The sequence below is a fragment of the Stegostoma tigrinum genome, chromosome 11 (genome assembly GCF_030684315.1).
Source record: "Stegostoma tigrinum isolate sSteTig4 chromosome 11, sSteTig4.hap1, whole genome shotgun sequence".
Lineage (NCBI taxonomy): Eukaryota > Metazoa > Chordata > Chondrichthyes > Orectolobiformes > Stegostomatidae > Stegostoma > Stegostoma tigrinum.
Genome location: NC_081364.1, coordinates 84,103,784 through 84,120,995, shown reverse-complemented (window position 1 = coordinate 84,120,995; position 17,212 = coordinate 84,103,784). Strand labels below are relative to the sequence as shown.

Sequence of the window (17,212 nt, the reverse complement as noted above, 5' to 3'; positions counted from 1 at the left end):
ACAAAGCAATCCCATTGCATTAGCACATTTTTGACATTTCTGATTGCTTTTTACATTCTGTCAATACGTGTAGGATCTGCCTTCTGTGTATCACTGGATAATTGAATTAGGGCGTTGACATGGGATAATGGGAAGGAACATGATTTTCCCTCCCATTATGATTTCCGACGTGTCTTCCAATGAACATACATCGAATGAAAGAGAAACTTCGCCATTTCACGCAAATTTTCAGAGAAGAAATCTACTAGAAACGTCTGCTCATCCAACAAACCCGCATAATTATCAGGAAATCCAACATAGCATTCACGTTATTCATGCAATTTATCGCCTTCAATATATTTAGAGATATATAACTGTCAAATTCTCAACGGGAGTTCTAAGGATAAGGTCGGAAAAATCATCAAAGTTTTAGATCCGTCATGATGTTAAAGAATGGCGAGTCAGCGGAGCCAGGTTGAATGACCTCTTCCTGTTCCTATGTTTCCATCTTTCGGTGTTGTTTCAAGCAGAGAATTGTCAACAATAACGTGGAACATAAAACAGTGTAACGTAGGTCTGTGCCGAACGCTATTCTGAACTGAACTGATCCCACCTGCCTGCCAATGGTTGCGTATTTCTCTACTACCTTGCCTTTCACGTGTCTGTCTAAATGCCTCTTAAACGTTGCTGTCATGATGATGAGAATGAATCGAGAACACTGAGTATCAAGTCTCTCACATTTACCCTGCTGCTCTCACAACTGGAATGGACAGCTCCTGTTGCAGTTTTAGGTCAGATAATGGAGGATGCTTATCGACGCTCTACCAGACAGCATGCTCCTTCACATAGGTTTCCAACTGGGCACATGGAACAAGTTGCCATGTAAATGTTGGGGATTCAGGGGTAGATTTCTCAACTGTCGGGCTGGAGTTCTAGCTGTGGAACTAAACATGATATTCTAAACCCAGTTCTGGCCTCTTCTTCATTTACAATTTTAGATGTGAAATTCAAGTTACCTTTGTGTTACGTTCTTATGCATTCACTCTTCACGAAAGCATTGGAACGTGTCCTTGAATGAAGTCCTGGTGAAAGTTGATGATGGCGGGTGTAGTGTGTGACCTGTCGGTTGTGTGAATTTTGCAAACGAAGTTGGTGACTTGTTGCTGAATCAAATTCTATGAAGAGTGTCATGGCATGAAAGGGCATGTGAGGGCAGCATGGTGGCTCAGTGGTTAGCACTGCAGCTTCACAGCACCAGGGACGCAGGTTTGATTCCAGCCTTAGGGAAACTGTCTGTGCGGCATTTGCACATCCTCCCCGTGTCTGTGTGGGTTTCCTTCAGGTGGTCCAGTTTCCGCCCACAGTCTGAAGATGTGCAGACTAGGTGGATTGGCCATGCTAAATTGCCTGTAGTGTTCAGGGGGGTGTGGGTGGTAGGGGAAATGGGTCTGGGAGGGATCCTTCAAGGGTCAGTGTGGACTTGTTGGGCCAAAGTGCCTGTTTCCACACTGTCGGGAATCTGCTCTAAAGGCCCCTTGCCATGGGGATGTAATGTTATCTGTGAGGAATTGTTTTACTGACTCAAGGAGAGTGGACTGTGCTGTTCCCAGGAGTCAGTATTGGCAACAACCTCTCCTCAGGATAGATATTAATGAACCACACAGGTGTACAAGGTGCACAGTTTCAAAATTCTAAATGATGCAAAACTCGCAAATAGACTGAATAACGCAGAAAGCCGAATAACTGTTTTTTACCCACAAAATGTATCTTGCTGGGCATTGCTCTGTGTTCCTTTCCTGAGCCTTGTGACACGGAGCCATGGCACAATCAGGGCAACACTTGAGCGAGTGTAAAAAGGATGCAGTGCCAGAGGACATGCCGGGAGCAACACGAGGTACACAATGAAGTTAATTTCCCACAACAGGGGCATACCCCAAACAGCAGACTGAGGGGAGAGAATTCAGGGTGAGCTGAAGCTTTGAAAGTCGGTGCCCCAGAGACTGTGGAGGTCAGTTATTGAGTCTGTCCAAGAATGCAATTGACAGATTTCTGCAGAGCAAAAACATCAAGGGCTCAGGGGACAGTCGAGGAAAATCTTGAAAATGTACATTTCAATGCAGTTTTGCACTGTGTAATTAATCAAGTTCCTCGAACATCTTCGGAGCCCACGAGTGAAGATTTCATATCCCAGCCCTCAGGCAATTTGCCAACCATTAAGGTATAATCCAAAATATGGAGCTACATGGATGTGCTCTGCTCCAGTGGCACAATCGGTCAGCATGTAGTACTTATTTGGCAGTATAGAGGTGTCTGCCAATGCTGAGGCTTTGAGTTCAAGCCTCACTTGGAGCAACTTCAGTTTGTCATGTTTCAAGAGGGTATTGAAGAAAGTCAATTCTGCCAAAGTTTGCAAAAAAAAGTTCTGTGCATTGTGAAATGACTCAACGATTGACAGACAACCTGCAAATATTCACAATGTGAAGGAATATCTTCGGAGAGAGAAAAGAAGGTGATTTTTTTCAGCTCAAAGACATTTCTCACATGGGTGACTGCACTGAGTTAAATTGGGGGGAAAAGGGCTGTGAAGATCATTTCAATTTATTCACTTTGCTGCAAACTCGCACAGGTCAGTGAAATACTATAAATGGAATCAGATTTATCGAATTCAGCCGTTCGAATGTTACGTTCTACTTTAGTTAGAAATGTTATCAGATTTAAATACAGAGCTGCTGAGAGGAAGGGAGGGTTCAAAATGCAAAAAAAAAGACAGACCCTTGTATGTGGATTTCTTGGATGGAGCTCAGAAAGTATGAAATGTACCTCAAATCATCGGGATGTGGTTAAATCTTTCAGGCATCAGTGTAAAACGGGAAGCACGACAGTTCCCTTCCGAATCGAAAGGGTCTAACTTTACTATTGAATTGAAAATATATTCCATTTATAATGCTTCACGGAGAATGAACTGCCGAACTTATTCAGCTGCACGTGTACAATAAATTTCATTGCACGTGAAGTCAAAGAAATTTGAAACTATTTTCCACCTCCCCACAGCCTTTGTCTCACTGTTAAGGTGCCTGTTTGGGGACCGAGGGGTGCAGGTACAGAAACCTTTGAAGTTTACTGCACACTTAGACAGGGTGGTTAAACAGGCTTTTGGCGCACTTACCTTCTTTGCTTAGTCATTTGAATTTGGGAGTTGGGAAGTCACGGAAGTTGCACAGGACGTTGGTGAGGCCTCTTCTGGAATACAGTGCGCAGTTTCGGTCACACAGTTGTAGGAGCCATATTTTTAAGCTGGTGAGTATTAACAAGAAGGCTACCAAGATGTTACCTGTGTGGAAGGTTTGAGTTATAAATAAGGATTGGACAGACTGTGACTATTTTCTCGAGTCCTTCGGAGGTTGAGAGGCGACCTGACAGAAGTTTATAAAATAACGAGACGTGTAGACACTAATAATGGTAATTTTCTTTTCGCTGGTATGGGGCATGTGAAGACTAGAAGTCATTTATAAGTTGTGAGGAGATAATATAAAACAAAGATACGAGAGGCAGAGCATCACAATGACTGTGAATAAAACGATGGCAAGTTGTAGCAGTGAAACATGTGGCAGAGAAACGGGTGACAGTGATGCTGGCATGCGACATCTCAAATGTGTCATTTGCCAGTGAAATTCACCGCTTCACCAAGTGGAGAACATTGAAGTGAAGCAGTGACAGCAACTAACTTAGTTGGTTATTCATTCTGCGAATGCTCTTTCCGCGGATGTCCCTGTTAAAATCACATGTGGACAGGATGAAAGATGCAGCAACATGTGTGGAGCAGTGGGTGTAATTGGTAATGCATCTGACTTTGGATTAGAAAATGGAAATGTTGTATCTTCCCCCTCTGGAATGACATTGACAGCTTTCCCACATTTGCAAAAAGACAGTTGCTTCCAAAGATTTTTTCTTTTTGCAATTTTTTTTGTTGGATTCCAAGCAGCTGAAGTGATTGGATAGCTGCATTTTGGACATTGAAAGTTGACCATGAGCAACTTCAGTGTGGGACTATTTCAACTCACTGTCCATTTCATATCTCAGCTCATGGCAAAGGCTCCCATTGTCAGAGTAACTGCTTGTGTTCCACATAAAGCTGCCTTTTGCCAGGGAACCGTGTGTACGTTGAGGATACAGAGCACTTTTAATCCAAAGGCCTCTGTCACTCTCGGAGGATATATCTTTGTATCTCCCTCTGTGGCTTAACATGAGGATGATTACTTCAAGGTGCTTTAGCATATTTTTATCATCTCAAACTTCAGTCCCATTCGTTGATTCCAGGGATAATCTCATTGAAATTTGCACTCTCAAATTAAGAAAACCAAAAGCAGTGGGAGAAACACTGGAAACTGGGACTAGAAAAGATCTGAACACACACACTGACAAGATGGACAAATGGTCTTTTTCTATACGATTAAATCCTCCAAGAGGGAGAGAGACTGACCTGCAGCCAAAATGAACAATAGGCTGAAAAGGCTAAAGCAGTGCCATTGAGAAAAGATGGCAAGGGCCACAATGCTTTCCCTGGTGGCCCAGTGGTTAGGGTTTGGCCCCCTCAACACTGTGGCACAGGTTTTGATTCCCATGTTTCGCCTCCCAACTAACAGATTTTGTGTTGTTTTTCATGTTATGGTTGGCATTGGGTAGTTTGGTTGAGCTGATAGTGAGAAATTCTTTCCACTGACCAGGCGCAGTAACAGTTCGATTCCCTCTTCTCCGAAAGTGAGACTGACACTGCAAAGGCCCATTGGCATCTCAAACGGTCTTAGATTTCATAATGAACCACATTCACACACTCCCAAAGATTTTCGCGAGAAGATGTCAAACAGCGAAGAGAGGACACTGCTGCAGATAACAAGGGCTCAAGTGGGATTTAAACGTGGGACCTCTGAAATCCTCATCAACGACCCTCACACCTCTACACCAATGAACAGTTTCATCGAGCATCAGCTTTCTGCCGTAATCTAGTTGACTGTCATACAATGAATGACCTTTGGATGTTGGAGACAGCTTTCAAGTTCTATCTGCTCCAGAGGTGAGTAATAGCATCTTTGAACAAGCTGCTTACATTTAAAAAAAAATCTCAGTTCAGGCAGTGAAAGCAACAATGAACGGCTTTTTCCCATTCTGCCCCTGCTCCCAGGCTGCTGCTGTTTGCTCCTTTCCCCGAGCACCGGGCTGCCTTCAATGGCAGATGGATCAAACCATTTCCCCCCACGGACAGGCAGTGCTTGGGAATGGTATATGTTTTGCGGCTCCTTCTTGAACACAGGAAAGGTGAAAAGCAGAAGAGGCAGAATCAGACGACATGAAATTATAAACCACGATTGGAAACTTCCATCAAGTGACATTAATCAGAGACAAAGAGAAAGATACAGAGCTGCTAGAAAAGAGAGAAGTTGACACTGGAGACTATTCCCTTTAGAAACTTAATACAGGACATTTCTTTGCAGCATGTTTGGTTTTCAGGATTCGACTTCATACAGCAATCTTGCAGAAAGTCTTTTGCAATGCGGATGTCAGTTTCTTTGTTATGACCGGGCAGGAGTTAATATCTGACACCAACAGTTCCTAATTTAGAGAATCCAAGTGAAACACTCACTCACTGAGAGTCATCCCCAACGTCCCTGAGCTGCGGAGCTGCAGGCAGTTCAAGGGAGGGTTAAAAATGAGCCATTGTGTCTCCCTCGCCTGCTCTGTCACAGAGACAGTGAACAAAATCAGAAGTCACACGACACCAAGTTCTAGTCCAACAGGTTTATGTGAAATCACAAACTTTCACAGCGCCGCTCCTCCATCAGGTTAAGTGACACTTTTCACCGGCATCGCCACATCACAGCGACAGAGACTGACGTCATAAACCCATGGCGTCATTCCCGTACAGGAAGAAGACGTTTGGCCCATCGAGTGCACGGAGATTCTCTGTCACTTGTCTCTCTCCGTGGTTATCCACAATCGGTAATATCTGTCCTAATAACGGTGAACTGTATCTGTGACGTGATGCTGTCTCCGATCCTTTGGTCACTCACAACTTCTCATTTCACCTGAAGGACACTGCTTCCTTAAACAGCATGGGGAATTACTGCAGGGTGTCCTTTGCATGTAAAACACTACAGCTGATGTTTTTCAAATTCAGTACTTTATTCCTGCGATCTCAGAGAACAGGTTTAACAAATCAGATCATCGCAGGCCGAGACAGAACATGAGGAGGCCATTCAGACCTTCAGGCACGTGTCACCTCATTTGCGTAAACTTGGCCCATGCATCAATATGAGATATTTATTTCATTTGCATGGACTTATGGGAAGCAGCTCAAAACACATCAAAATGATGAGGTCTGATTTCAATGAGATCAATTTCAGACTGAGATCCCTGAGAGTGTTTGCAGTGAATACATTGTGCACGGGGAAGAAGGAAGCAAGTTTTAAACAAGCCCTACCTATAGTCAACAGACACCATCACTGGTGGTGAAAAGTCCTCTCTAAGTGCAGTTTTCTTTATGCTTCATGTTTTAAAATCCTATTTACCTGTTTACTGAGCCTCACCTGTGGAAACAGTTTCTCATTGTCTACTACCATGAAATCTCCATTTGACCCTCTTTGCTTGAAACAGAACAATCCTGGCCTTTTGAATATCTCCACAAATCTGAATTCCCTCAGCCCCAGGCATGATGAAGCCTGAAGATTGCAACAAAACTTTAGAAACAAAATTCACTTGGAAGGTGGTAACATGGAAATAAAACAAAACAGCAACAGAATCTCCTGCTTCACAAATCTTTCAAAACTTTCTGTGATCCAATTGGAAACAAATTGTATAATAATCCCTCAATAGAGAGAACCCGGTGCCAGGAGAACAGGCAAACAGCACCGTCTCAGGAGCAGGGAGACAGATTGAGAACAAAATATTCTTGAAAGTCTTTGCTGCTTTGAATTCCCTGAACAAAGTGGGATGTACCTCACTCTGAAAGAGGTGTTCCTCTGTTGGATGGCTCGTTGGTCTAGGGGTATGATTCTCGCTTTCGGTCTAATATGCCACTGACATGCGAGAGATCCCGGGTTCAAATCCCGGACGAGCCCAGATTTCTTCTCTTGACATTCACTGAATCACTCAACCAGCTTTGTGAGAAACGAAGCTGCTCTAACGTCATTGTGAACCCAGCACAGAGAAACACTTGTTCAAAGCACAAGAGTGTTTCCGAATGTGTGCTCCGCAATCTGAATGATTCTGGAGATCGCACGAACTGCAAACACTGGAGACAGAATTGTTGCAGTGTGGAACTGGAGGAATGCAGCAGGTCAGGCAGCAGAGGAGAAGGAGAAAAGTTGACAGTTAGGTCCAAGGCCAATCATCAGAATGAATTCTACCCTTAATTATGTATGTGTGAAAGTTCAGGAAGCTGTGAGGCAAAGTGACTGGAGACAGTGCTGAACAGGTTTGCGTGAACACTGACGCGTGTGAAGAATGTCATCAAGAAAGATAGATTGGAAAGTTGACATAGTTCTTCTTGGAGAACAGTAAACTGGTCTGAGTAAAGCTTTCCAAGTTGTGAATGGTATGAACAGGAGAACTCCCAGGATAAAAATGCTCACATGCCTGTAAAGATCGAGATCAATTAGGCAGAGGTGTAAAGTCATGACGAAAAGAAGTAAGAATTACATGACATAGCACATTTTTATACAACGACTAAGTGGACCTGTAAATCCCTGCCTGACTGCAACAAAGAGGCAGATTCATGCCACACAAAATGGAATTTGATGGTTCTGTGAAAAGCCACAATGTGCAGAGTTACAGGTAGAAGGCAGGAGAATGATATTAAAACAGACACTCATGTACTTATTGTGGAGACCCGAGGCACCCACAGCGAAGGCGAGCTACATGGTCTCCGTCTGCATTTTGACAAATTTTGTGATTCTGAGTGGAATGACAGCTCGACCAACAGAATGTGGGAACTTAGACAAAGGTAATACTTACACAAAGGTGACATGCCTAAGCCACAGAAGATTACAGAACAACAGTGAAGATCTTTTGACATCATTCTTTAAGGTACATGCCACACAACAGTTGAAAAGCTAAATACTTGTTGAAAAAGTCATGAGCTAGAGCAACAGAGTGATGCAGCGGGAGCATGCTGGGCCCATACTCCAGAGATCGAAAACTCGAAACCATTCTCTGCCTTTTGCTACAGGCATATTGCGCTCTGTCCCGCATCCTGTGTTTTGATCAGTTCTCTGTTTCCCATAGCTTCATGTGCCTGAAATAAATATCTCATATTGATACACTGGCCAAGCTTGCAGAGGGGAGGTGACATACTTATGAAGGTCTTCTGCTTTCTCTGTTGTCTGCCCTAAACTGAACTGTAAAACCTCTTATCTGAGATGGGAATAAACTGAGGAAGTTGAAGCACATCAAGTGCAGCTTTTTTTTTCATTTCTGCCAGTAATACCCCATGCCGTTTCAGATGTGAATATTTGGAGGATCAGCAGTGTGAGAGAGCATGGGAAGGCACAATGGTTCAGTGGTTAGCACTGCTGCCTCACAGTGCCACAGACCCTGCTTCAATTCTGCCCTCGGGAGATTGTCTATGTGGAGTTTGCAAATTCTTCCGGCTTCCTGTAGTTGTTCTTGTTTCCTCCCACAGTCCAGAGATGTGCAGGTTCAGTGGACAGGCCGGGCTAAATTCCCCGTAGTGTTTGGCGATGCGTGGGTTATGGGAGGAGTGGGGTTGGTGGGATGCTTTGAGGTGCAGTGTGGACTTGTTGGGATGCAGGATCTGTTTCCACTTTGTAGGGGTTCTGTGAGCATTATGGTGCAGACACCACCATTAGGGAGATATATCACTGAGAAATACAAGTGGTTTTGGGACACTGTGGCTTGATGGGCTGAATGGCCATGGATTGATGACATCACTTTCCCTGTCTCTGAGAGGGAGCGGTGGGAGAGAAACAATGGCTCATTTTGAACTCTCCCTTCTGCATTGTACTGTTTGCAGCCCCGCAACTCAGGGCCGTTGGGGACGTCCATCAGTGAGTGAGTGTTTCACTCAGGTTCTGTTAATCTGGGACTGTTGGTGTCAGACATTAACTCCTGCTCTGGATGCAGCAAAGGAAAAGACTCCCGCATTGCAAAGGTGTTATTTGCAGGGTTGTTGTGTGCAGACAAATTTTGAACACCAAACAGGCTGCAAAGAAAGATCCCATTTTAAGTTGTTGAAGGGACTAATCTCCAGTTTTGTCTTCTCTCTTTTGCAGCAGCTCTCCAAGCTTCTGTCCGTCTCTGATAAATGTCATTCGACAGAAGTTCAAATTGTTATTTATTACTTGCTGCACAAGCCTGATTCCACAGCTCTGCTCCATCCCTCTTCCAGTGCTTGAAAGGGAGCGGTAGAGCATATACCATCTTCCAGCACTACCTGCCCATGGAGGGAAATTATTTGATGCATCTGCCAACGGAGAGAACCCTGTCCCAGCGGAAGGGACAAATAGAACCGTCCCAGGAACAGGGAGACAGAACGAGAAGATGTTCTTTGCGGTTTTCACTGCCTGAAGCAATGGGGAATAATTGTCCAATCAACATGATCGGACTGAGGTAGGGACACTACCACTGCGTGAGTGGCATCTGATTTATTGTTAAGTGGGACTTCATCAGACTGGGTCCTTAGTCTCGTGGTCTGATTGGCACTTCAGCTTGATGTCGTCAGTGCAAAAAGTTGCAGGTTTGAATCCTGTGTGAGGCTTTATTGCCTTTGACATGTGTTTCATTTTTAATGTTTGGTAGAACATGAAGGTGGCTCTTTATGAAATCAATTTCGGATTATGATCGAAAGCGTCTTTGCTGTGAATATATTCCATGCATCCACTTCGCCTGAGGAAGGAGCCACACTCTGAAAGCTCCTGATTTCAGATAAACCTGTTCGTCTGTGACCTGATATCGTGTGACTTCTGACTTTATATCACATTCGGAGGAAAATGAGTCAAGTTTTAAACCATGTCTGCTCACAGTAAACTGGCTTCTTCAGTGGGGATGATAAGCGCTATGTCAATGCAACTTTGTCTCTTTCAACTGTCCTTAAATGAAAGTATCTGTTTACTGACCTTAGTCAATTGAAAGAAATTCTTGCTATCAGCTTAATCAAACTACCAAACCCCATCACTACCCACCCCCAACATTATAAGCGGCTCCAAAGTTGCCAGCTGGTCGGTGGAAATGTGGAAAGGAAACAAAACAGCGAACCCAGTCTCCAGCTTCGTAAATCTTTCATCACACTTTGTGATTCAGACTCAAGGGAAAGCAAAGGATCAACTTTCTGATTGAGCAGAATAAGGCAAGGCACCTTTCCCTTCTTTAAGGCACGGGGAGATTGATTCTGATGCTCTCGGTGTCATTAGCTGATCTGAGATATCGAAATAGTCAGAATTCAGTGTAAAGATCAGGAATACAAGTAGAATCTCGGCTCTGGCACGATCGGATACTTGGGAACAGACAAGAAGTGGAAAGGCTCGAAGGGAGGTGGCTCTGGGTTCAGGAGAGCTGGCTTCTTGTGACATGGATGTCTCTGCAGTGGGTGGAATAAGACTCTTTCTGTGTCTCCACAATGAATGTCCCAGACTTTGTTTTGGAAAAGTAAAACTGGCAAAAGACAATTGCACTTCTTGTGAAATCACAATCTTAATCTGAAATTTCATTGCTCATACCTCATTACTCCACAGATAGAGGTGATGAGACACTTTCATGAGCTTCTTGGCATGTAAGTAGAGCCCCTTTGCCATCAGGGAAGAAATTCCAGGATTTAGACCCAGGTACACTGAAGAAACAATGGTTTGTTTCCAACTCAGAATGGTGAGATGCTTGGGGGTGCGGGGGGGGGGAGGGGGGGAGTGTGGGTGGTAATTTTCCTTTGTATGTGCTGTCATTGTCCTTTTAGACTGAAGGAAACTCTCACTGGGCTGATTCTGGCCGATTCAGAGTGAGTGTTGTCTTTGTAACCAGGAACCTGTTCACAGCAACAAAAGGGAGCATTCGGTGGCTGCCCCGGATTTGTGCTCCTCCCCCGTTGTTCATCTGCCACTCTGCAGTTTATACTGCTTCACCTCGCTCTTCCGACCAAACATCACTCGCACCAGCTGCTTCCTGCCATTCCGAATGGTCCGCCTCAAACACGTGGAAGAGCGAACAGGAACGTGGAATTTCATGGACATTTCTGGCCTGTGGAGGAAATGATATAGTCATAATTTCAGATAATCTTTTCAGGGCACCTTTCGATCTTGGAAGCAGAAGATGTAGAAAAATTACCAAAGGCCCCAGTGAGACTTGAACTCACGGCCCCTGGTTTACAAGACCAGTGCTCTAACCACTGAGCTATGGAGCCAGAAATGCAGATGCCGGAAAGGAGTCTCATGTATTAGAAATGACAAAGTATTAGACAACTGGAGATGATTATAATCAAGACGTAACAAAACCAAAACACAGCAGAGCGGCATCACATGCAGAAGGACGGGAGAATGCCAGGCTGAATCAAATCGTGTCCTGAGTGACGTAAACAGATCTTTCCTGCTAGTCCAGTGATGACAATTCAGTGCCATCACTGTCTTAGCCTGTTAATGGTTATCATTTACAGTAATAAATACAAAATATTGACTGATCTTTAGAAGCAGAATTATGTCACTGGTCAGTCAAAATCGATTCACTCCATGTTACAGTTCCACAGCAGCAATGCCAGCTGAAACTGCCTGGCGTGCAATAAGTTTAAAACAAGAACAGAGGGGAGGTCAGGAAAAGTGAAGGGCAATGGTAGTTTGTGAGAGGTGACTGGAGGCCAAGTGGAGCCAGGCTCAATATAGGTGCTGAAGACTAGTCTTCACTGTTTACCCTGGTATACAGATCACATTGGATCAATCACACAAGGATCCTCCTTCGTGTGTTGTCCTTTGCACATCACAACTCGGGTCAGTGCCTCGAGGGGCTCGGATACTTTTAATTTGGCAACTAACTCAGGTCAGTGGTGCACAAACTAAGCTGTGTCAGGACACTATTTAAACGGGCCACCACTCATTGCAATGACCCAGAACTATGCAGAAAGAGGAAGAACACCAATACAAAATGTTCGCTTTGAATGGCTATCCCTGCAATTTCATCCGCAGGTACTGACTAAACAGCAACACGAAGAGGACACATTATGCCCGAACACACTGGACACACTGCCACACATCAGGAACATATCAGAACTGACAACTTCTACAACCACTAGGAATTACGGTAGCACACAAGCCCAAAGCCATGCTACGACAAACATTCTCAAGGATTAAAGACACCATACCCACGACATGCAGAACTGACATTGTTTACAAAATACCGTGCAACGATTGCCACAAACATTATATCAGACAGACAGAAAGGAAACTAGCCATCAGTATGCATGAACATCATCTGGCAGCAAAATGACATGACAAACTTTCCCTAATATCAGTACACCCGGATAATGAAGGCCATCAGTTTAACTGGGACAACATAACCGTAGAAGTGCAATCCAAACACAGACACATATGGGAATTCCTAGAGGCATGGTTCTCAATCCATAATGCAGTCGGCAAACATATAGAATTGGACCCCATATGCAACCCACACAGAACAGAATGCACAATGACAGAAGTTGCCGGAACAGACGGGGCAGTATAAATTCCAAGTGGAGGAGAACAACATCGCTTCTTCGGAAGTCTCACTCATGAAGTTACGTCGCATGGTGACGAAAAGTCTGAATGAAAACAAGCCAGCTGGGTGAGCAAGTTTACAACTTTACTTGTTAAATTTACTGTTTAATATGTGTCTCAGTGTCAGTCTTTGTAATATTATACACACACTGTTCTACCCGCTTCTCCTGCTGGTTTCCCCACAAAAGGCAGCTTTATGTGGAACACAAGCGGTTTCTCCTGACAATGGGTACCGTTGCCATGAGGTGGGATATGAAATAGACAGTGAGCTGAAGTAGCCCCACACTCATGTTACTCATTTACCTTTCAATTTCAATTTTCAATTTCCAAAAGCCAGCGATCCAATCACTTCCACTGCTGGGAACCTGACAAAAACAGCGTTGGCCAGACATTCCTCTTCGGAAGCGTCTGTCAATTTGCAAGGGTAGAAAAGCTGTCAACTTCAGTCGAGTGAGAGAGAATACAATATTCCAATCTTCCAATTCAAATTCAGATGCCGTATCAATTACTCCACTGGCTCCACACATCTTGCTGCAGCTTTCATCCTGTCGATTGTGATCTAATCAGGGATACTGGCGGAAAAACCATTTGCAAGGTGAATATCCTGCAAAATAATCACCGTCCCTGCTGCACTTCAATGTTCCCCACTTTGTGAAGCGGTGAATGTCACTGGCAAACGAAACACATTAGCCCTCACATGCCTGCTTCACTGTCACCTGTTTCTTTGCCACCTGTTTCTCTGCTAGAACTTGCCATTGTTTTATTCACAGTCATTGCAAAGTTCTGCCTCACATATCCATTTTTATTAAATTATCTCCTCGCAACTTAAAAACATCCCCTAGTCTTGAAATCTCCCATCCTTGGGAAATGATAACCACAATTCATACTATCTACATGTCTCATTATTTTATGAACTACTAACAGGCCGCCTCTCAACCTCCTAAGCACCAGCGAGAAAAGTCAATGTCTATCCAACCTTTCTTTATAAATCAAAGCTTCCATACCAGGCAACATCCTGGTAAACTTCTTCTTAACACTCGCCAGCTTCATAATATGCGTCCTGTAATTGTGCGACAGAAACCGCACACTGTATTCCAGAAGAGGTCTCATCAACATCCTGCGCAACCTCAATATGACTTCCCAACTCCGAAACTGAAACAATCGAGCAATGAAGGCTGCCGTGCCAAAAGACTGTTTAACCACTGTCTAAATGGGATGTAAACTTCAAATAATCATGTACCTGGATCCCCTAGGTCCATGAGTAGGCACCTTAACAGTGAGAGAAAGTCGGTGGGAGGATGAGGAATAGTTTTGAATTTCTTTGAACTCACATCTGAAGAAATTTATTGTACACATGCAGCTGAATAAGTTCAACAATTCATTCTCCATGAAGAACTATAAATGAACCTGAGCATTTTTCAATTAAAAAGTAATGTTAGACCCTCTCGAGTCAGAAGGAAGCCATCGCTGTTCTGTTTCTGAGCTTATATTACCCAACAAGTTCTGCATCATGTCCATATGAAGATGGATAAGGGAGAACCAGTGGATAGAGTGTACCTGGACTTTCAGAAAGCCTTTGATAAAGTCCCGCATAGGAGATTGGTGAACAAAATTAGGGCACATGGTATTGGGGGCAAAGTACTGAGCTGGATTGAAAATTGGCTGGCTGACATGAAGCAAAGTGTAGTGATAAACGGGTCCCTTTCAGAATGGCAGGCAGTGACCAGTGGGGTGCCACAAGGTTCAGTGCTGGGACCACAGCTGTTTACGATATATATTAATGATATAGACGAAGGCATTAGAAGTAATATTAGCAAATTTGCTGATGACACAAAATTGGGTGGCAGTGTGAAATGTGAGGAGGATGTTATGAGAATACAGGGTGAGTTGGACAAGCTAGGTAAGTGGACGGATGCGTGGCAGATGCAGTTTAATGTGGATAAATGTGTGGTTATACACTTTGGTGGCAAGAACAGGAAGGCAGATTACGACCTCAATGGAGTCAATTTCGGTAAAGGGGAAGTACAACGAGATCTAGGTGTTCTTGTACATCAGTCAATCAAAGCAAGCATGCAGGCACAGCAAGCAGTGAAGAAAGCTTATAGCATGCTGGCCTTAATAACAAGAGGAAATGAGTACAGGAGCAAAGAAGTCCTTCTGCAGCTGTACAGGGCCCTGGTGAGACTATACCTGGAGTATTGTGTGCTGTTTTGGTCTCCAAATTTGAGGAAGGGCATTCTGGATATTGAGGGGGTGCATCGTAGGTTCACGAGGTCTATTCCTGCAATGGCGGGACTATCATATGTTGAAAGATTGGAGCGACTGGGCTTGTATACACTTGAGTTTAGAAGGATGAGAGGGGATCTGATTGAGACCTATAAGATTATTAAGGGATTGGACACTGTGGAGGCAGGAAGCATGTTTCTGCTGATGGGTCAGTCCAGAACCAGAAGACACAGTTTAAAAATAAGGGATAGGTCATTTAGAGCTGAGGTGAGGAAAAACTTCTTCACCCAGAGAGTGGTGGATATATGGAATGCACTGCCCAGAAGGCAGTGGAGGCCAACTCTCTGGATACTTCCAAGAAAGAGATAGATAGAGCTCTTAAAGATAGTGGAATCAAGGCTTGTGGGGATAAGGCAGGAACAGGATACTGATTGTGGATGATCAGCCATGATCGTAATGAATGGTGGTGCTGGCTCGAAGGGCCGAATGGCCTGCTCCAGCACCTATTGTCTCTTGTCTATTCATTCACCATATCCTGATACATGAACTTTGGATCACTCCCCAAAGGTATCAGTAACTATTGCGAATCCTCAGTTACATCTGGAGAATTTGTTGTTTGGTGTTTCTGAACCAGTGCAAGTCATGCAGTGAAGTTGCACTTGCAACGATGTTCGGTAAGGAGTTACCAAATGATCGTGAAAGAACAGTGATGTTTTCCAAAAGAACAATTTAAATGTTTTCACATTTTTGATTCAATCCAATGATCTGACATATTACACAATGTTGTGACAAAACAATATTTGATACCAAGCACTTATTAGGACAAGTGACCCAAAACTGGCCAAAGAAGTAGGTTTCAAGGAATATCCTGAACGAACAAAGGGACTTTGAAAACCGGGATGTTTAGGGAGTAAATTCAAGAACTTATGGTCTTGGAAACTGAAAACATGAAAAAGGTGGGAGAGGTAAAACCAGAAATCTACTGGAGGTTGGAAGTCAGGGAGAACAAATGTCTTGAAGGAAAAAGCAAAAGAACAGTAGATGCTTGAACGTAGTAACACAAGTGGAAATTGATGACAAACTCAGCTTATCTGGCAGTGCTTGTGGAGAGAGAGAGCAACATTATTGTTTTGTGTCCAGTGACCCTTCTTCAGATATATCTCAGAGGGGTTTGCAGCTGGACGGACTATCAAAGGAACGAGGTGTGACGACAAAATTTCAAAATAAGGATATGATTTTCAAAACCTTGGTGCTTTGCCACTCAGAAAATGTTTATGTTAGTGAGCACAGGATGGCAAAACTTGAAGATGTTAAAATCGGTGAGAATAAACACACGGGCAGCAGATTTTTGGATCATTTCAAGATTTCAGGGAAGTAGAATTAAGAAGCCGGCCGGGAGTGTGTTTGGGGAGTTAAGTCGAGAGGTAGCAAAGGAATGGATGAGAGTTTCAGCAGCAGATGAACTGAGATGCTGTTGAGGTTGAAATTGTATGTGGACTTTGTGATAATGAGTGTGGGGGTGAGTAATGTGGGTTGGAAGCTCATCTTGGGATGAAATATTGCACCATGAATGTGACCAGTGTGTTACCTGCCAGTTACCAGGGGCAGGGATGGAGTCAGTGGCGAGGGAGTAGAATTTTGCTCAGAGCCTGGATTGATATTTTTCATTGTCTATTTAAATGCGATCTATACCCCTTTTCAAACAGGAACGGACTTGGCAACAGAACTAATTTGTGAACCAACTGTCAGCTTTATTGAAACAAAGTGTGGAGTTTATCTGTTATGAAGTAAACTACAGTGACAAACTCAGACAGCTACTTACAGTTGAATGTGGATTATACTGCTTAAGTCAATAACTAGGCAGTAAAGCAGTGATACAACATATTGGAGTTTTTGCAGCCTCGGTCTTCAAACTTTTTCTTCTGTCTTGGGCTTTTATCTTCTGATTCTCGTTGCTTTCCATTGCACAGACCTTTCTTGAGAATCTCTTTTATGCTTGTTCTTTTTTGATTAACCTTCCGCTCTGCCCAATCACAGCTCATATGAACAACACTCACCTCACGTAACCAAGTGATGTTCTTCATGTTCATAATTACTCTCTTTACATCTTACCTGAGGACTGTTATACCTGTATTTATTACCCTTATTTCACCGCCATTTCTCTATTCGCTGACAGAGTGGTATCAAGAGTATCTTTAGCTTTGAGCTGCAGGAAGCCTTTTCAATCGCGACTTATTAAAAAATAACAAAAGAACTGGGATGTTGTA

General features: G+C 43.6%; 2 non-coding genes across 2 annotated transcripts; one reads left to right on the top strand and one right to left on the bottom strand.

The window, feature by feature from the left end:
- Window positions 1-7,001: 7,001 nt before the first annotated feature.
- On the top strand, window positions 7,002-7,091 carry trnar-ucg (transfer RNA arginine (anticodon UCG)). The gene is given in 2 exon segments: window positions 7,002-7,037; window positions 7,056-7,091. It is a non-coding gene; the product is annotated as a tRNA-Arg (tRNA).
- Window positions 7,092-11,307: 4,216 nt separating this feature from the next.
- trnat-ugu (transfer RNA threonine (anticodon UGU)) lies at window positions 11,308-11,380 on the bottom strand. Its single transcript has one exon. It is a non-coding gene; the product is annotated as a tRNA-Thr (tRNA).
- Between the last annotated feature and the right edge of the window lie 5,832 nt (window positions 11,381-17,212).